We start from the raw sequence: 16126 nt of genomic DNA on the forward strand, positions 1-16126 counted from the left end.
TAACAAGGCCTAGAGAGATTCTGAGCTCTCGCCCCACTGCACACTGTTAAAACATGAGGTGCTCTATTGTTCCACTCTGATATGAAGTTGTATCTCATTTTAATTAGCGCACACAGAGGTATGATAATCTTTGTGCTACGTGTTCAAAGCCTTGAAAACGTTCTGGATTTTCGGATTGTTTAATATTCTATTAATAATATCATCATCAGAATAATTATAAATCACAGAAAACATATTTTTTAAAGGAAGATAAATCCACTAGGTGATCACCACTCTGTCACACTTTGCATCTGTTATCAATCTAATGTATTATGAACATACAGTATATGCTAACAGAAGAAGTAACAGGTAATAACTGAATATGAAAAGTGACTGTCTGCATTACAATTGAGATTCAACACGTTGTATGCAAGTAATAAAACAGATTAAAAATAGCATTCACTCCATATTTATGAATGCTTTAATAATTTCAGCAAAAAACTAAAATAGGCTTATAAAAAATGAAGGTAGATTAAATAAAATAAAAAGATTATTTCATATTTTTTGAATCAGGAAGAGTTTTAAATCACTCGATCTGGCATAAAATCATCTGAAAGCACACCATGAATACAATCGTATTCCTTACACCTTTCTGATATATTCTATATAATCAATACACGAACAGTGGAGGAGCGTGTAATGATGTATGACACGGCTCTCAGTTTGGAGGCTCTGCGGACCTGCCAAGCTCTCATCGCTGGGACTGTCCACTCGCACAAAGTAATGAGATCATCCTGGGTGAAGTGATGCTGAAAATGAATCATCTCCTCCCTATCCCCTAACGGTACGGTGGGCACATTTCTCTTGGACCTTGTACTCCGAGGCCATCCATCCTCCACCACCGCGCAGGGCAGTGGCTTCACTCATTTCACTCATCACAAACACATCCTCCAACCCCAACTACAACAAAAGCACCTGACATTAAGCCTGTATCTAATCCAATCACAGCCACACAGGTCAACTCCAGCAACAGCATTTCTATAAGAAACAGTGTGACTTCTCCATGGCTTAAAATGAACCACAAATTGTTGCAGGTCCGGTTATTGTTTGGCCAGGTAACGATCTATATTTGTTGATAAAGGCATGTCTGCACAGTAGATATACACAGTAATACCCTTCAGGACATGTTTTCTGTTAAGAGGAAATGGCTATTTCAGTTTAACACAATTTTGCTCTGAGACAAAAGTATAAAAAACATTCCTGTGGGTAATGAAATCACAATGCACAATCAGTGGTGAGGTTGAAGGATGGCTGCGGTCTTAATCCATTAGACCTTGCAGCCTGTTTTCATGCTGCCCCGATATTAGGAGAAAACGCATTGATGAATTCCTGCTAGGCAAGGCTTTTTTCTGGACAGACACAAACATAAACAATCCAGTGGAAAGAAAAAAGGAGGTGCAATGTGGCCGTGAAGATAAAGCTTAATCTATCACAACTCGGTAAGTGTTATAAGAAAAGACAGTTTAAAGGTTTAGAATAATCACAGATGTCAGTTGTTTTTCATTGTGCAAAGGATATGAGACGTCTTGAAAAATATGTCTGTATGTATGAGCCGTGCTGGCAGATGGGACTGGGACTATTCCCAGGGTAAATCAGGGGCAAGTTGTGCAAGTCACTGGGCCAGGTGACAGAACCACAGGAGACAAGAGCAACAGAAGACAGGCTACGGGGACAGACAACTAACAGAGGACAAACAGCCCTTTGACCAGCCGACCTGCTCCAGAGAGCGAGGAGTACACAAATTCTAAAAACGTCCGCGAGAAAGTCCAGGCCTCTATTTATGATGGATGACTCACTCTGGTCACACAAATTCACATGAATGAGCCTACAGTGGCCATTTGCCATGCAAATTCTCACATAAAAGAGCCGGCAGAGCCACGCTACTGTCGAGGTACCAGTTTAATGCGAGTGTAAGCAGCTCATCACACGATTGGTTCATTGCAAATCCATTTAGTGTGCAGTGCATTCATCATGCTGCAGGCTGCCAAGGTTCACCGTTTATTTTACTCTATAGATTACAAGAGAGGGGTGTTGGAAATTCTCTTTAATGGCGAGGAAGCTCTCATTAGGCTCTCTACATTCATTTATTTTTGCAATGTTGCGTGAGGTGTTACATATATGCTCACAGAGGTTTAATAGAGAAGCAGCAGACTGATACAGTACGTGCAAAGAATCCACAGAGAATCTGACTATGATATGAGATTCAGCCTTCTCTGCAAGCTAAGCATTGTGTTCACAAAGTTTAAAGGTATCACTGGCCATTTGTGGAAATTGCTTGCTGTACAGTAGGTAGAGATATTGTTATGAGATTCTTCATCTCCCCATCAAACTCCCCTGGGCTCTCTCTCAATTACATACTTCTTGCAGAGCTACACTGAGTGGGGTTCTGACATTATATTCAGTGCTAAGGTGATGTTACCACATCACAGAATTAGATAGCATTACAATAAGGTTATGTGAATTAACCCAGGAGTAAAAATAGCACACAAAATGCACACACACACAGCACCCGCACCTAAGCCCCGACTGCCTCAGTGTAGTTATTAGATTAATAGTTCTCCATTACGAGGCATTCACAAAGAAAGCAGCTTATTGTCAAGAATGATCACGACCATTTAGCGCGTCACACACGATCACAACCAACCTTATCCATCGAAGCCGAGGAAGAGTACATGTACAGTATATTAAAAATAGCTATGCCGTATGCGCCGAGCATCAAGGAGCACGTGGAGTCATGAAACATCACATGCGCTCACATTGTTCGTCAACATCAGATAGGACTCAAGACAGGATTTGATGGATGGAGGTGCCAGAGGGAAAGTAATTTCCACTAACTTATTCTGTCTGCTGTGAATAAGAAGAGGCAAAGGGAAGGTGAACAGGGTAATACACAGCGGGTAGCGTCAAAGAAAGTACTGTAGTATATAACATTTGGTATCAACACAAAGCCAAGAGGCCAAAAAAAGCGAGGGCAAAAATGTAAGAAACGTATTCGACAATGGTGTTTGCTTTAATGTAGCGGTCGTACTAACATACTAACTAGCTCTACACTTACGCCTATTCCACACAGACACGGGCAGTTTTGATTCATCCTTTCACAAGAGCACTGTTTATTAAAAAATCTCCTTCAACTGGCAAGACCAGTGGTCGAGTTGGGCCACAAACACACACGTCTGTGTCACAAGAGTGTTGGATATTGTAGCATTGACCTTCGTAAGGCATTCCGACGCCTCTGCTCCTCAAAAGTATCTGTACATTTATGTGTAAAAATGTAAAAAGTCCATTGCTCGGAATATGTACCCTCAGTCATGACACCTCGCAAAGACGATGAACCATCAAATAACTATGTTTCCTCACATCAACATCAACACTGGAAACAGAGTTTCTGAAAATCTTCTCCCTGGAAGGAGTTTTAGAAAAGGTCTTTTTTCAGTTATCTGAAACGCCATTTGTGTTTAGAAGAAAACATCAACTGGGGAGGATAGTGCCTGGGACATATTGCTTCAGCCTCAATCTTTTAGCTTGGTATATGCAGCTGTAATGTGCATACATACTGAAAAACCCTTTTTACGGAATTTCCATTGGATGGAAACATTAAAAAGTGAGACGATGTTTTCCACCAACTGATGGAGTTAACTTTATCTTAATTAGCAAGCTAGCTACAGCTTATCAAATTGTTTCAGAAAGCATTGAATTGTATGTTTAAAAAAAAGAATAAGAGGAGACAGACTGCGTGAAACATTCCTGTTTGTGTAATGTCACATTAAGGTGCAGAGCAGCAATGAAGCTACACAACTGTTATCTAGAGACAAACACTAACTGTCATTTATAGGCAGACCTCTCCACCACAGGGCACTCCTTGCTGACATTGTTCTCACGTTCAGCTTCAAAATGCAATAACAAGCGCACCATTAGAGAATAAGAATTAGTGCAAAGTCACGTCTTTGTGAATGTGAGGGACAATATGGCTACATACATCACTGCAGAGGACTCCAGTAGTCATTCCTTTCATGTGACAACTATGTAACTCAGTTTGTATGACCTTTCAAAAGTGGTTCATAGCAGCTGAAGTCAAATGGCTGCTACAAATGTTGTTAAAATCACATTCTGCAGGGGTTACTAGAAAAGGTCACTCAGTAGAGTACAGATCTCCACCAGGTGTGTCTCCCACTCCCCTCCCAAACAAAGAGTTGAATCTCATTCAATTGTCCCTCCAGGTTCCCTTACAGTCAAGATGGCGTTGAAACATAACAAAAACAGGGTTTTATTTATGTCATGTCATGCTTAACTGTATAATATCATAACATATCAGGTATGGTATTAAACTGCAGATGTTCCGCTTCAAAATGAGACCAAACGTTTGTATGGATGTCAGTTTTTAGGCTATGACAAAGGCCAACGTGTGGACTCCAACAGACTGCGTGAGGCTTGTTTTTCGACCAGTCGATTGCTGGAAATCCTTATTGCTACTGAAGCAGCTGTTTAACACTTGCAGCCAATGCTGGACGGTTAAGAGGAGCGAGGTGTCAGCAGTCAATGATGGTATAACAGTCAATAAGATAGGTTTTACAAAGAATTGTAAATCACTGCAATTACGAGAGGTCCTTGAGCACACAGTCATAAATGAGGACAAAAGGATATTAGGCTGACAGACACACTACCGAATACATGATCCCGCCAGGCGTAATAAGTTTTGGTTGTATCATGGCAAGAAAAGGATGAGAAGGGATAAAATATACCCTCCCAACACAGACAAATGCTTCTTATTCCAGATGGTAAAATACATACATTGCTCTAAGGCACAAAGCTGCTCTAAAGGCTGCACAGCATTCTCCACTAAGTCCAGTACGTCTTAGTTGGGATAAACGAACACTTCACGCAAGTCAAGGTTTTTATCTGACTAACCAACTGCCTGTCTTATTTCAGCTTCCAAAAATCCACATCACTCAACTTACAAAACGTGCTTTTGGAAGACTTGGAAGAACATTAATTATTCCCCCCAAAGTACATATTTTTGGATTTCTATTCTAATGATATGCCGATATTCCATGTGTGATGATGATCATGTATTTTAGGGAGGGTGTGTGTGTGACAGGTTCGTATTACAGGCTTTCTTTCTATCAGCATCGTGCAGGTGTTGCTCCACTCGAAGCGGAGTCTGGTTCTGAAAACGTGCAGCGCCGCTAATGTGTTAGTGATGCCGGGGCTACAGAGGATTTGTTAGAGGAAACTAAGCTCGGCTCCCATCTTCTTTCTGAGGTATTATCTTCTGTCATCTTTCCCTCACACCTTAGACTCTGTCTGAAAAGCCTGTTTGTAAATTTCAAAGCTTCACTGTGGCGCACTGGTGGTTTGTGATAGGGAGTATCTGTTACTTTATTTAGGCTGCGGATGCAACTTTTCCTAGCTGCAACTTTCAATATTGGTTTTGTAATCCTGTTGTGGACTGCAGCTATAGACTTAGACATTATTTTAAAAAACGCACAGACTGCTACAGTGACAATCTGCTTCCTGACAAACATTAATCATAAAATAAGTCTCTTGACAGATAATATATTTCTGACAGAGAAATAATCTGCTGCTTTCCAAAAACAAATATGTCCCATGGATAAAAAGATTAGGCTTAAATCAGGAGTGACCACCGAGTGAAGGTGGCCATTTTACATAAGAGATAAGCAATTAAAGTCGAGTTGTGCCAAATCCTGATACAATAACTGACGGGTTCACAGCCAAGTACATATTAATAATTGATTGTAAAAAACATTGTTTTTGAAACTACATGAAAAGGAATTATTTATGAAATTACGCATTGTTTACGGATGTAATGTATAGAGAGCGCTTTTCTGGAGTATGAATATTTTTAGCACATGGGAGTATAAAAAAAAAAAGATCAGCTCCCAGTTCAGCGTGGTACACTACATGGTAATTCCATTCGCTATCCTTCAAAGCAGTGAAGGCTCTGATTTATTCATAAGCCGGGCTTCTTCTGCTCGAGAGCATTGGACGAAGGCAGATCACACAAAAGGTAACAATTCTGCTGAGAAAAGCAAATTACAAATCAAAACAAATCAAACCAAGGTGTGAACAGTTTAAACGTTGCACTGCACAGGATACACCGGCTGCTCAACTCAACAGATGACAAATACAACTTTGGTATAAAGTGACTGAGCGGATGGTTTGTTTCCATACAAACTTTGAGGCAGTCAGGTTCTTTCATTTATTCCAATACGGTGGTGTAAAATGCTCCTCCCTGGCTTTAAAGTGTTTTGCAGCTCCATGTCAGAAATAATTCAACATGATTCTGGCTGCATAGCCTCCATCAAGGTTCTGTCAGTCTCTATCAGAGCTGAAGGTCACCACTCTGTCCTGCTTACCTGGCCTCATGCAGCCCGGCCACGTGTCCACGCACTAAATCTCACCTGACTGCTGTGGCTGCCTGGAGATTAGAAAACATTGCATCGCTATGTTGATGAATCACTAACTGCAATTTGCCTGGGTTAATACATGAAGTAGTCACAACATCTCTGACAGACTATAATGGGTTTTAGGGTCAGCAGCTCATGGAGGTATTACAGTTTATACTAAATAAAATAAAAGTTTACACTGTAAAAAATGTAATGTTTTGGGTTAAACATGCTATTTGAGACAGACATCGTCTGAAAGTAACTAAAGCCGAAATGATTAGTTGATTAATCAATTAATCTGCAACTATTGTTATAAGTAATGAATCCACTTTTAAGCATAATGCTAAACATTTCTAAGTTCCAGCTTCTAAAATAATTTTCTCTGATTTATACCTCATATTATTGTAAAATGAATATCTTTTGGGTTTTGAACTGTTACATCTCTTTGGGATGTGGAAATTGTGATGGGTATTTGTCACTATAAAAGATTTTAAAAATAATCAATTAATCAGGAAAGAAATCATGAGTTAATTGATAATGAAAAAAATAATTGCATGCAGCCCTAGAATTAGCACTTTGTTACAGTGAACTGACTGAGAATAATAATAATAATAAATCTGGCATTTTGGGCGTCGTCATCTTGGTTGTTTGGAAACATAACAATATTTGGATAGAGGGTGTATCTAAGAACAACTGAACCCCAACCAATCTATTTTTAGGCGACCAAAATGTAACAATTATCTTTTATGAACTGAAAATGTGAAAGGGTTAAAGTTCTAAGAGGATAACATGGACAACAACCAAACCAGACAACACCATGTGGTAACTACGCCCTAAAGCTAGCCCTGCTTTGTCGTCCATTTTACTCTTAATGGGACCATAAGTCACAAACATCGTGCTGTATTGACAAAGACTTGAAACTAGTGATTGAGACCATTAGTTCATAAAGAAAATGTTTACTGAGGTAATAAATGCAGTGAGAAGTCGACTCATTTTCTCATAGACTTCTATACAATCACACTTATTTTTGCAACCAGTGGAGTCGTCTGTTGGTTGCCATGAGAAAGAATGCAGGTTTACGACACTTTTGCATTGGCTTCTCTTTCAGGCCCGAGGTCATCATATGCTGGCCATTTCATTTCAATGTATTTTGCTTTATAGATGGAAAATTATAATTTGTTGCTATGAATACATACATAGGTACATACATACAGCCTGTATTTTTACTTTTGTATTTATAATGTATAGCCTTTATCGCTTATTTTTATTTTTATTGTTACTTACTTTGTAATGGAGGGAGGGGGGGGCAGATGTGTAATGTTATATGTTGTATGTCTTTAAGCTACTAGATGCCTAAATTTCCCTCGGGATGAATAAAGTATCTATCTATCTATCATGAAGGGATAAAGCAGGCTGGCAAGAGGAAGAGCGATCGAGTTAAGTTCAGTTCATTAGTCATTTTTATTTTAATTAGTATTAGTTTTATTAGCCATATGCAGGTAAACACAGGGTCAGTAATAACAAACAACATAATTAGTAGGAGCTAGGAGGTAGGAGGTAGGAGCTAGGAGTTAGGAGCCCTGGCCATAAAAGATAGAATGTAAGTAAAAAAATAAAGTGTCATATAATACATTTCAAATAATTTTGAATTTGAAGGCACCTTTCACAAACACTGCACCGTCCAACACATTTTTTTAAAGAAAAAAGCAAAGTAAAAAAGGGATTGAAAACATTACATAGATTTATAAACACCAGTTGTGTGGTGCACTGGGTGTCCGTCATCTTTTATGCATCTCCCTGTTTGTCAACAGATAAGCATGGACGGTTTTGATTGGTTACTGCGTATGTCCATTTTGTCCAGAGAAATTGTCTTAACATTACTAATAAATATCATATTTCAAAGGAAATGTAATGGAAGCAACACAGGCAGAACAGCAGGGGCCACCCAAACATCTTCAACTCATGGAAACACACCTGCTAGTTCAGGAACAAGATACCTTCCCTAAAGCATCTCCAGTATACATGTATACATTGCTTGAATACATCACCGTTGAGCATTTTATTAAGATACAAGCAGAACAAAATAAATCTAAAATCATCATTAAACTCATCCATTTATTTTTCCTCCCATCCAGTGCTTGGCTGGTGACATTTTTTTTAGTCCAAGTTATTAAACTGCACGTTGATAGACGTCAGCCGATCAATAGTAATAATAATCACACTTCCTCTCTGGATTCATCTTAAACTGACAACAATCAAATTAAATGACAGCATCAAATAATGTATGCTGTCTCTGGTGTGCATTCTTTCATTAAGGAACGCGAGCCTCCTTGACCAAAAGGTTATTTCTAATAAAGAAAAATTACTTTTAATCTAGAACCTGTGGGGCCTCTTAGGTGTGATCTGGTCATATTTGATGGATATCTCAGCGTCCAGTCCTTCCTCCTGGCTGCAGTATGACACTGACAAACAACTGACCAAGGCTACCAACAAACCTGTAGGTAATTGTTACATGATGACATTGTTAATTTAAGATGTATTACAATGTAAAATTCATGATAAAAATGTTTTAATAATAACTTACTAAACAAGTTATCAATGAAGTAATAATGTGACATCCTATTACACATAGTTAATACATTGTTAATATAAACACGTGGTAACACTTTCAGTCAGTAATGCTTTATAAACATAGAAGTCGAGCGCTCCAATTGACATTTCACTAATGCAAAAAAACTCTAATGACTCAGTTGACTCAGATTACCACATATTATAAGTATATTAATAATGCATTAAAGACATGGGCTTTCAAACAAAATGCCCATGTCTAAATATTCATGCAAGATCGTAAATTCTATATTTACAAGGTCATTACTTCACACCAATGCACAGTAGAGGTGTGGTTGTGCCACTAAGATCCTTTCCTCTTGCAGCCTCTCCTTTAGGAGAAACGCTGCCATCAGTTTTACAGTAAAATGCAACATAACTATGTCACAGTATGGCTGCCTGTTTGGCTGCTGCCCAAGGAAGTATTTTACTTGGAGAGCCGAAGCGACTGACAGATGCCTGAGCAGCAACACAGCATTTATCAAGACATCTGCAGGCTGTGAATACAGAGGTTGCCTCTGCTTGTATCCACCTGCAGCTATTAAGACGAGCCAAATCCCAGGCATGAGAGTAGCCGGCTGAAGCAGTGCTCCGGTATCACAGGCCTGACCTCGCTAGACAACAGTCAGCTCTGGGTGTTAAAGCACCCCATCCGCTCCATACATCACTGTTATCTCTATCACCCCTGTGAAGATTAGTCTTCAGCCCGCACTACCTACCTGTTCAGACTGCCGCAGCTGAGCAAAATCCCAGAGAACCCAGGCATCAAGAGCTGATAACCCAAAAAAACAAGGTTTAAATTCTGAAATGTGGAGGGATGAACTGACATGTAGGATGCCTTTACTTCATTCTTTAAATACATCCAGTAGACAGCACTACTGATTAAAAAATCATTTTCATACAATTTATCAATATGTTCACCTCTATTGAATGAAATCATGGTGGATTCCCAATCTAGTTCTGGTTCCACAGAAACACCCTGAAGCACACCTGGAAGACACCAAACTGGGAAAGCTTGCGTCTTTGCTCATTTTGCGGACAATGAGGATGTAAACAGCAAAGGACAGATTGAACTTTATATCGATGCATCAGCTGTATTTTAGGCAGATGACACTGCATTCCTGGTGGAACAGGAACAAAAAGACGCTGCTGGGAGTTACTTATGTGCTGGATTGTCTCTTGTTTTGTCTCTTGTGGCCAAAGTCTGCCCGCCTCTCTGTCATCATGTGGTGATGAGGATGTGAAGGAGCCCATATGTATTCTATAGATGACCCTCTTGAGAGTAATCGACAGGGCTACATGAACGTGGCAGGTTTATTAAGCCAGTGCTGAGAAATTAAGCCACAAAGTGAAATATTAATCATCATTTTAATGGAATAAGTGACAGAGGAGTGTGATCATTGAATACAATTTTGGGGGTAGGGGGTTTGCATTTGAATGAAAATGGCTAATAGCACATTTATTATGCTGTAGTAGCTTCCTGGGTGGGAAAGGGATGACTGAGTGTGTGAGTGTGGGGGGTAATTTTAATTTTAATTATCCCTGTATGTCTGCACAAAAACATAATCAAACTAACATGAAAGTCTTCGGAAGAAGGATGAGGTACCTCATGACTGCAGCACTTCATATATGAGATAAACATCAGAAACTGCAAGCACATCAAGGACACACACACACACACACACACACACACACACACACACACACACACACAGCCACTAGATAAAATACTGTAGGTGAGCACGAATCTTCTAAGGATAAGCGTTTTTATCACAGTTCATTTTATTTCATATTTAGGATATTTTACATTTTAGATTGGTTAAAAAAAAACTTAGTTTCTTATATATACTTCTGTATTTCTCATAATAGCACAAAGATACCAGAGTAGTAAAGCCACTGTTCACAATCGCTGCGGGTGCCTTGTGCGCGTCACGATCATCTCAATAGTGATGGATGAGGAAAAGGGAAAGCGCTCTTCACCTCTACCTCTGCACAAAATGTGCACACATATGTGGCGTGCAAACTGACTTATTCTTGCATTAACATTAATCTCTCTCCACAACGCGGGCTACCAACATCCATCTAACTGTGCGCAGCAGCCCGGCGGAATGCGCAAAGGCTCACGATGTTTCACTCCGGTACGGTATACACTACTGAGTCTTAACTTTCTTTAAAATGCTTAGAAATGTGGATATGTGGAATCATAAAGCACACCATAGGATGATCATCTCATCCTCTACGGTAACACGGTACCTGTGCAGACGCACGGCAAGGAAAGGCAGTGAATAATCAGTGCGCTGCAGCGTGCGGACAGGTAGGCACACGCTGAACTGTACAAAGATCGCACACACTATTGCATAGCACAATAACTTGGAAGGATGTCTTACCTGTTCAGAAGAGGAGACACGACAGTAAGCAGAGGAGAGGGGACGTCGGAGAGCAGAGCCACACAGCCTGCACTGTGTGTGGATAAAAGGATTGCTACGTCCCGGCAGTGAACTCCAAAGTGCGTCTGGCTTTTTTCTCCACGCCAATAAAGGACAGCGAGATTCAGACCAGCCCCCTGATATCAAACTATAACCAACTGTTTCCTCCTCCTCATCACCATGCCATCTAATCTGATCTGCATCATGCGTGGAGAGCGTTCGGAGGCAATATTCTGCACTATGACATTATTTTTGTATTAGTTAAATGGGAACCGTTAAATACATGTCCATCACATGCCTTTGGCATATTGTTTTGACGGGTGTTGCTGTTAAACTTATATTTTAAATGTAAAACAAATTGTAGCCATGTATTAAGGTACATTTAATGTTTTGATGTATTGTTTATTTATTGTATTTTGATATCTTATTTTTGATATTTAATTTAATCTATTTACTTTAGTTATTATTTATTTATTCGATTGACCTCTACTTTTCTATACTGGAATTGTGTAAGAATGTCCTTGACCTGCTGAATGTCTGTTTTTATCACAATGTTCAATAAAAGGACAGGTGATGCTCGTCTTGACTTGACTTTTTGGTGCATTTGAACCCATTAGGCCTACATGTTGGTTAACATTCATTCTTCTATGAATGGTCAACACTTACCTTCATTAGAATCAGAAGTTCAGCTCATAATCATTTTTTTAATATCACAGCAGCATTATTTAAAGTTTGTAATGTTTTATTTTGTCATGTTTTATTCAAACTATCAAACATGCAACACTTAGAGTCTATATCTCTAAGTTGTGCTCGAGCTACCACGCTAACTTAACTATTACTACTTAGTAAAACTTGCAATAGCTGATTTTTTGGGCTGCAGGGGACACTGACACATCATCATCTTTGCATGTTAGCAAATGCTTATTTACACATCCAGCAGTTATGAAGAAACAAGATGATTGACATGTTTGTGTCCACCTGAAGTCCAACATTCACTTTCGTTTAGCTCTGTATTTGGTCTCTACCAACTCCTCAGGGAAATTTCTAAACCATAGGTCTTCAACAGGGTCCGCGACCCTAGGAGGTACTGCAGGGTGGGTCGCAAAATAGTTTGTAGATAAAACAAATTGTATTAAAACAATGGTTTTATTATATATTTAGCTTTTTTGCTTTGCGCAGTCACATTACCTCCTATGCTGTGTTTCGCGAAGGGCGGGACTTCGCTCCCAACACACACACCTACAGTCAGAGACAGAGCGGAGGAGTGAACTAAATTAAATTTACGGCCCGCACCCCCCCCCCCCCCCCCCATCACACGGACCTCTTCAAGCCTCTTCTATACAATATATACAGTAGGTGGTCCCTGCTCCTCGGTACACCGTGAAGACCCCTGACCTAAACCAGTGATTTTGCATTTGAAATGATCCAACTTTTATTAAAAAAAAAAAATTCTCCGACAGCACTCGTACCGGAGCTACGACAGCATACATATATATTCCCCCAAAGGAACCCCGCGCGCCCTGAAATTCAAGTTTTTTGTTTTCTTCCCGCCTTGCGCATTCACCTTCCCTCCTCCCGCACCCACCTACAAAGCGGAGGAAAGGGGAGGAGTGAACTACGCACCAGCACCACCCCCGTTATAGAGGGTATTTTGCCCAGATATGAATACAGGTGTGCCTTGAGATTTTGGCTTTGTCTTTGGTGTGCCTTGGCCACAGAAAGGTTGAAAACCACTGGTCTAAACAATGGGCTGAAACTCTATAAAGCTCCATAAAGATGAATGGAGCTGCAGATTCAGGTACTACTTTTCTGTAGGTTTATCACTACGATAAACACCTGCCATTTGGTACATTGTTATTAACAAAATATCACTTATCGCCACTCTAAAGTCTTGCTTATACTTTCCACACGGCCGGTTTGACATGAGCTGACACGGAATCGTGACGAGGAAACATTTAATCTTTTATACTCCGTGAGGGTTTCTCCTCGCAGCAAAGCAATATTCTCTAATCTCCTCAAAGTTCTCCTTTCACCCGTCCATCCGCATCCGTGTAGTTGGAAAATCTTAGCTGTGCATGTGATGTCACTTTGGCTACAACTCTCGTGCATGCATCAAGCAAAGATCAGGTATAAGGCAGCAGTATTGTCTTTTTATTATAATTGGAGACATTGATTTGCATAATTGTAACACAATGTAATGTAAAACAGCTATACATTCTATGATATCACATTTTTGAGGTAAGAAAATACACAGAACATATCCATGTAAAATTGTGGCAGCGTGTAAAATTAAGTGATAAGTTGTGTTGTTGATCACAGTCACGATCTGGTCCACAGTAAATAATGAACATGACCGACATTAATAAGTGTCGAGGAGCAAAGATCCCTATAAAGTCATTTTTTACGTACTTATGGAAAATTGGGGCAGTAATATGAAAACTTCAAACTAAAAAGTAGTTATAGTGTAGTGTAATTAAAAAGTATTGAATGATTGGAAAAAAATATTTTTGATGAATACCTGGATTATGAAATGCTGAAATATGTCTGTCATTAGAACATATTGCAAATTCATTCCCAAGTCAACAAATAGTCCTTTCCTTCTTCCTGTTATCCAAATAAATCAAAGTCCTTCCACTCTGGACTCAAATCCAAATGAAGGTGCAGCCCCTCTTCCACATGGCATCACCTCTTTCAGACACCCCTGCCCTCTCCTGAAACTTGATTAAGTACTTGTCCTTTATTTAACTCAAGGTAATGACTTTGAGCTTCATTTATTTATTTATTTTGAGTTCTGGACCAGAAAACAGCTTCTGATGAAAAACAAAACAACACCATGACATAGACACAAAGATTAAAGTGAAATAAATGAAAAGAAACATGAGTTCTGAATGTTAAACAGCTGATAAGATTAAGCTCTTTCTGTGACAATGGAGTTAGAAGAAATAATTGTATCAGTCGAATCAGCTTGTAGCGACAAAGCTCTTTTTGGTTTGGTAAGTTTCATGTTCAGGATGTTAGTTAACCCAGAATATATTTCTGTACATATGAGAATGAGTCTTCTAAATGAAACTGCAGCAGTCCTCTTACATTGTACACCTCTCAATGCATTAGTCAATTTATATTATAATACTACCAGCATGAAAACACAGTTAAACACCTGAGATGTGATACATTTATGTGGTGGCTTTCTCCTTGTCCAGACAATAGAGAGCAGGAATTTGGTTACTGGCCGGGTTTCTAAGGACCTTGGCCGGCAAAGCAGCGGAAAGAAAAGGAAGTCATTATCTTTACAGATGATAACTCCAAGGGCCATTCATGTAAGGACAAATCCCAGAGGAAGCTATGCCTGCAGTAAGCACATCATTATCAATAGCCAACTCCCTTGTGACATTCCAGGCCCCCAAAATAGAAAGGAAGTGGCGAGGGTAGATTTCGGTTTCATGATCTGTGGAGAATGTGCTCAGGATCCAGGAATACAAGCTACACCAAGGGCAAATATGCAGTTATCAAAAGTGTCTACATAATTAAAGTATTAATTTCATGTAATTACTGTCTAATCCGGTGAGACACCAAGTGTTACATTATGAACTTCCTGATATTGAACAACCTGGGTAAGTGTTGCAGAGTGCAGTAAGATTAGATGGGTTCAATCACTTGGGTGAGAAAGTGATTTTTTTTTTTTCATTGCCTGTCAGTTATTGTTTCCACAGAAGCAGCTTCAGTTGTCTTTCTTAACGTAGGAAGAGGATCCAGAGAAACAGAAGGTTTCTTGGGTCCAAACCACAGCTGATTTATAGTGAGATATGTTGTTGTGCAAAAATAAAGGCAAAACCAAACCTCAGTAGTAACTTGTCTGGTAACACGTTAACCTGCAACGTATCCTCATACAACAGTTTGTATGATATCGATCAGTGTGCCTGCTAAAGCCCCTGCAGTGCAAAGCCTTTTTCAAAACAACTTGGTTAGGTTTAGGAAAAGATCGAGGTTCGGGTTGAAATAACTTCGGAACTGGTGTTAAAGTATGGAATTTCTCCTTGGTAAAAGTTCTGTGTTTTTGCCTCACGATTACGTGGATTACATACAAACTATAGTGCATTACTTATCGTAGGTATAGCTAGTGTTTGACAATAGCCTGCAGTCTGCCAGGTTAGATATGTAGGTGGAAATTAGAGAAGAAATTGTCTGATTGCAGTTGGTATAGTTTAAAACTGCTTTGCTACAATTTATCTTTTGGGTCAACATAAAGTCCAAAACATAAAGACAAGCATGGCTGCAGATTTATTTTGATGGGAACTGCTGCCACCAGACACCATCATCAGCCTAATATTAATAAAGGTCTTTGGGGATGTTTTTTTTTTTTTATATAGTTTTGCAGCAACCTTGTCCTTCAAAATTAATGTTTAAATACTACTAATTTACAAAACCAACACATGTTAACAGGAGGTATGTGCGGGACTATGTCTTGGCCAGGCTCGTCTTCGTGGTGTATTGTTGTCACTGAGGTTGCCAGTAAAACAGCAGACACTCCTGAAAGTTACTCTTCCCGGCCAAGAAACAGTAACCCCCTGCAGAACTACAACATGTCACTTCTACAGCTTTCTGTACGGATTAAACAAACAACATATAACGTGTAAAATACTGAGATTGAGA

General features: G+C 39.5%; 1 protein-coding gene across 2 annotated transcripts in view; it reads right to left on the reverse strand.

Moving 5' to 3' along the window:
• cntn6 (contactin 6) overlaps window positions 1-11753 on the reverse strand; it is a 93244-nt gene extending 81491 nt beyond the window's left edge. For both annotated transcript variants that reach the window (XM_029432578.1, XM_029432577.1), the window contains exon 1: window positions 11438-11753. The gene's annotated coding sequence lies outside the window, so the exon portion shown is untranslated. The remainder of the gene's footprint in view (window positions 1-11437) is intronic.
• Window positions 11754-16126: the final 4373 nt, after the last annotated feature.

The sequence above is a fragment of the Cottoperca gobio genome, chromosome 5, assembly GCF_900634415.1.
Source record: "Cottoperca gobio chromosome 5, fCotGob3.1, whole genome shotgun sequence".
NCBI lineage: Eukaryota > Metazoa > Chordata > Actinopteri > Perciformes > Bovichtidae > Cottoperca > Cottoperca gobio.